Here is a 6,000-nt window from a genome sequence, read left to right on the forward strand (position 1 = left end):
CTATTTTCCTATTAGTCCTAGCAAAAATTATCCAAAGGAGTTCAGATAGCTATTTCTTCACTGTTTCCATTTTTTTTTTAATTTTTTGACCGATAGATCTGAAAATTTGTGTCTGGCTAACTAACATCGATTTTAAAAGTTGGGTTACCAAAAACCAAACGAAATTGAATTAATTGTTTTTAAATTATTTTCGGTGTTAACGTGAATTTTTGCTAGATTTTTTTGTTTAAATTTTTGGTAGATCTACATTGTATTTGTTTCAGAAAAGTAATAAAAAATATAAACAGAAAATATTAAAAAAAGTTATGATTGTTTCCGCCCGGGTTCGAACCGGGGACCTTGTGCGTGTGAAGCACACGTGATAACCACTACACTACGAAAACTAACGGTAAACTAAGCGCTAAATATTGGTTTTCTCCGTTAAAGTAAACATCAAAAAAGCTTTATGTTCGCCAAAAAAGAGCTTTTTATTTAACAAAAAGAGAAATTATCAAATAATCACTAAAGCATAATGAAAAAGCTTGGTATAGAAACTCAGGAAAACATACAAAAAAGCTAAAAATATAACAAATCAATAAGTGTTTTTTCGAATATTTTATTTGCAATTATATTTAAACATTTTGGTTTTTGGCAACAGATTTCGGTGTTTGACAACACAGTTTCTCTTCTATGTCTTTCTCTATCAATTAAACTAGGTATTAGAAAAATTTAATACGAAAAAAATATTACAGTGGCGGACAATTAGCCACAAACAATAGGTATTTAATATTTTGTAATTGTGTTTTTAAACAATAGCTATTAAATAATATATTTAAAAGAAACTAAAGCAATAAACATTTTTATTAACTAGAGACTTTTATTTTCAATTACAATAAAATTTACGAGTTTCCCTTCAATGAATTGACAATAATTATCGTTAATTAAATAAACATTTTGTGGTATTTATTTATAAATATTGTACTTGTAACAATTGTTTTTTCATTATTATTATTATTGAAACCTCTTTAAAATCTACAATAAATGACTATTAAACCTGATAATTTCAACAAAGGATGTTTTCAATGTAGAATTATATATTTTATAGGGGATTAAAATAATTTTACGATCTTGTTACAAAAGGAGAGAAACACTAATTTCCCTCAAAATCGATACTTCAACAATTCACACACAAACATTTTTATGACCGGCCATAAAATATTGGGGCGTTCCTTGGGTAATTATTACACAGTAACTCTCTATGTAATGGACCTCACCTTTCGTCATTTAAAAACCATTAAAATCTGGAGGAAAAAAACAAACAAAACAATCCTATTGACAAGTATTTTAAAATATTTGTAAACATTCTATGGTTGTACGCATTTAACCATGTAAAAATTTCCCCCCAAAAATATAAATAATTAAATGAATAAATACACATGTTTGTATCATTAAAAAGCCATAAATATCCATAAATATTTGTAGTCGTCAGTCTGATCAAAACCACATTGAAGAAGACACTCCTTTTGTCATTAAGTCAGTCAGCCAGTGAGTGAAGTGATACTTTTGTGGTGACATGACAAGTGCGGAGCGGATTTCTCTTGAGTTCTTGAACTTGATCTTGATTTTGTTTTTCAAATTTATGATCAATTAATGTCATAAGAAATGTGTGTCTGTGAGTTTAAAGCGGTGCGGCGCACTCTCCTTTTTGTTTCTTCAACAAACAGGCCGATCTAGGGCGCATGTAACCAGCGTAAACACAAAAGGAATTGTTTAAGAGATTGGTGTGTCCATTGTTATGCTCTTGAGTGTTGAATCTAAAAAACATTTAACAAACAATTGGGCGTCATGCAAGAGATTTTAGAATAAAAAAATAATTAAAAATTCTATTCTTTATGATAATGATGTTTACCGTAACAATATAGTTTTCTATAAGTATTTTTATTAAAAATTCTGATAAAAGCTAAAAAAATGTATAAAAAATAATTAAAAAAATATGACTGTTTCCGCCCGGGTTCGAACCGGGGACCTTGTGCGTGTGAAGCACACGTGATAACCACTACACTACGAAAACCTCGTCAGTTGTTTGAGACTTGTGTATTATAAACTTAAGCTAAAGGAATAATATCATAAGATGTATTATTTTTAAAAGATACTTCCTCTTTTGGACCTAAAATTTTCCTTTAAAATAATTACAATTACTGATCGTTTAGAAATTGCCCTAGATTATAGACTTTAACATTTGATTTAAATAAAGATTTTGACAAAGACCCCCAAGGTTTTCGTAGTGTAGTGGTTATCACGTGTGCTTCACACGCACAAGGTCCCCGGTTCGAACCCGGGCGGAAACAATCAAGATTTTTTATAACTTTTTTTTTTGTTTTTATAAGAACCCGGACGGAAGCAAAACAGTTATTTTATTATCAGTTTTATTGTTTATGTGTAAATCTACATGGCAATGGCCAAGACAGTGTTCCATTGGTATTATTTTTTTGGTGGTCCTACCCACTGTTCCATTTTTTCATGAGGTTGAAGGACATTCTGCTGCCCACGCTTTTAAGTCCGATCTTATTGAACAGTTTTGTATAGCAGTAGATATCTACGGGAGTTAGCTTAAATGTTCCTTACATGACCATGAACCTCTTATATGCGTTTCTATTGGAAATATCCTGAACAGTTTCTAGAGTTTTGGTAAACGTAGTGCTCATAACAACGAGTATGTTGCATCAACCAACTTTGGTGTATGTTGCTCCTGAATTCCCTTAAAAAAGGTCTCGGATAGATTGCCTTCGTCCGGATGCAGAGGTTTTAAACTGTGGTATATTTCGAATACCGAGTTTGCTATATTAAGCCTTTTCTTGATAAGTGGACTATTTATGTAACTATGCACACTGTGACACCGTACACTATGACACTTTTTGGTATCATAATGTCCATGGACCTTATGAGATTATCACATGAAACCCATTATGACACCCTACCTATTGAAACTAACTTTCTTTTTGGGTTTATATTTAGTTTTTTACAACTCGGGAAATTGATTCTATTTGCTTCAGAACAGATTGAATAAGAGTCCGGTGTACCCATCAGAATGTATTGAACTTGATCCAATATAATCTTCTAGAGCATAACTTTTAACAGTTCCTAACCTCCAAACTCGGGCCCTCATTACTGTATATGATATGTCGATCAAGTACGATTGCAATATTTTAATTGTTTTATTTTTTATTCTTATTGCTTTCCATTATGTTCCATCGAATATTTTTCACATGGTTGATTTTTATTTGAACAATTAAAAGTCAAAATACTATATTTTTTTTATTTTGAGCGACATGATTCCATAACAGTTTAAATGTCCAGACAATTTCAGTTCACCTGAACAGTTTGATATTTTGTTATGGTTGCGACATTCCTACGGTTGTCGACTGTAATAACATTAATTAATAATTTTTTCAAGAAATTTAACATAGAATAAATTATAACAAGTAATAATGTATAGTTAGGCATGATACCCTACAGCAATGTGTATGTTAAAAATTTGGATTAGTTTTTTTAATAATAAAGCATTCATTTTGTTTTTCACTTTAATTCAGAAATATTTTAATAATTTATTGACAAAGAAAATTTTTTCTATAAGAGGGGTTAAATGGAGGCTAGAGTAAATATGGGCCTATCCTTATAAATTTTGGTAGAGGGATTTACGCCTACATTAAATTTATGCATAATTTTATAGTGATATTAGTTTTTATAAGTGAATTTTGACTTTCAAGATAATTTCTGAAAAGTATTTTCTATGGGTCAAATTATTTCCGATCATTACGAAGATCGGGAGTATCATTTAGTCTTATATAAAACTAAGTTATGACGATATTTTGTAGAGATACAAAAATATTTAATTATGAGCTCAAAAGCCCTATTCGGAGGTAAGATAGTATGGAGGCTATGTTCGATTTTTACCATGTGTCAAATTTCATTAAGTTATTATAAAATTGCGACCTGTAGCATGCGCATAAGGTTTACGTGGACACACGGCCAAACATAGCTAAATCAACTCAGAAAGTAATTCTGAGCAGGTTTGTATACTTTAAGGTTGGTGTAGGACCAATATATTTTCGGTGTTTCAAACATCAGCACAAACACATAATACCCTCCCTACTAGTGTAGTGTATAAAAATATAAATATGTAAATGAAATATGGTAAAAGGGTTATAGTGCAATGCAAAAATGATTCAAATTTTCCACGACTAGGCGCACAACCTCATTTTATTTTGCACTGTATTGCAAGGTAAAGTTATACATATCATCTTGTATCCATAAAAACATCGACCACTACTCTCCCACGCTCCTTCCTGATACCGAGTGAACCAATCTTCTCAGATGATGAAATACTCGAAACAATAATGATGGTTCCAAGTCTTTAATGGGCTTGGCTTCTTCATTCCCTGTTTTAATAAAGCGGTGTTGTATTTTAAGCTATAACATCATAGGTTATACAACATATAGGTTATATAATAGAAATATCCGAATTTGCACTGAAGAGATCGCGAACTATTCGTTCTTTTAACTGCTGTTGTTACCGGGTCACAGGCAAAATCTGGTTATCGCCTTCTCACAGGAGATATTGACACTAGTTCGTGGGTACCCCACTTTCGTGCTGTAAATCTCTCATCCAGCATGAATTTTATAGGTCTGTTCCGACCAGATGGTCATCACGACCCTCTGCTCAACATCAAGAATGACCTGGCCTCTCCACGATAAGAGAAGGTCTATAGGTTTTATGGGGGTTTCTAGAATGAGACTACGTATATTGTAGTACAGGTCACTCTATTATGGGGGCGCGTACTAGAAATCTGAACAAACAACCAGGACAAAGAAGATACTGCAGAATACTTTCTTTGCCTATATTCTGCCTTGACGGACATTAGAAATGAGTTCTTTGGCAATCTGATATTCTATGAACTAGCGGATCTCTCTTGTATTAACACAAACCAGATAGATTCGTTCATTCTTGCCTCTGATTCCTTCGATACCATGTTGCCCACGGATATATAATATCCAATAGGTGGGTTTGGGTAGGATCTGTTACAGGGTAACACAAAAGGACCATTACGTGGACCCGGTCAGTGACCGAGTCATTTGGGTCCACGTAATGGTCCCTTTGTGTTACCCTGTAACGGATCCTATGGTCATGACCGTCTGCTTCAACAACATAACCTAACCTATATCCATTATCAAAAATTATATTTGTATATTCTGGACCGTTGCTGCAAAAAAGTTTGATATTGAAAATAGGAGGCCAAAGATGAGAACACAATTTCAATCGGTCCGCCGTGCCGAAGGGACCTATAAATTTGCCAGTGTGGGTTTGACCATATAGTTGTTCTAATATACAAAAGAAAGACGGTAGGGCTGGCGTACAAAAATGTTTAAGCTAAAAGCATACTTAACAACTTAACTTAAAATGTTGCAAGCAGACATCAAAAAGCAGACATTCAAAAGGAATTCATTTCTGCCAATTTATCTAAATATATACATATGTATGTATCTCTATAGGGAAGCATCTAATTGTAACATATTTATCCAGAGACCACCCACATTATCGTTTAAAACAAATTAACAATTGCTAGGTGATGTAGGTCAGTGAACTTGCATACAAATCAAATTGACACCGACACGATCGTAAAAAAAAACTCTAAAATAATTCTCAGAATATTTTATTACACACATCCTATAAAGCGACACCTACAAAATGTATTTAAATCTGAACCGTAGACAGTCAATAAAAAACAAAAGTTCTTTAAATGATCAATGATCAAGGAATTAAAAAAAGCATACACAGAGTATTGCGCACACAAAACAATACAAATCTGACTATAAATCTGATAAAAAGATCGAAAAAGATTAAAACAATTGATATTGAGATTTATTAGATAAATACTTTTTTCCATTCTATATACATAAGTATAAGATAAGGGGTATAAACGTAATCGACAAAGGGTATTTGATACAAGTTTTTATTGTGGA

At 32.4% G+C, this 6,000-nt stretch overlaps 3 non-coding genes across 3 annotated transcripts; 1 reads left to right on the forward strand and 2 right to left on the reverse strand.

Annotated features, from left to right (window-relative positions):
* Positions 1–310: 310 nt before the first annotated feature.
* Positions 311–383, reverse strand: Trnav-cac. Its single transcript has one exon. It is a non-coding gene; the product is annotated as a tRNA-Val (tRNA).
* Positions 384–1,977: 1,594 nt separating this feature from the next.
* Positions 1,978–2,050, reverse strand: Trnav-cac. Its single transcript has one exon. It is a non-coding gene; the product is annotated as a tRNA-Val (tRNA).
* A 204-nt stretch (positions 2,051–2,254) lies between these two features.
* Positions 2,255–2,327, forward strand: Trnav-cac. Its single transcript has one exon. It is a non-coding gene; the product is annotated as a tRNA-Val (tRNA).
* Positions 2,328–6,000: the final 3,673 nt, after the last annotated feature.

This window comes from Lucilia sericata, unplaced genomic scaffold (assembly GCF_015586225.1).
Source record: "Lucilia sericata isolate MDLA Ls3-8-SP2 unplaced genomic scaffold, ASM1558622v1 Contig000061F_arrow, whole genome shotgun sequence".
Classification (NCBI taxonomy): Eukaryota; Metazoa; Arthropoda; class Insecta; order Diptera; family Calliphoridae; genus Lucilia; species Lucilia sericata.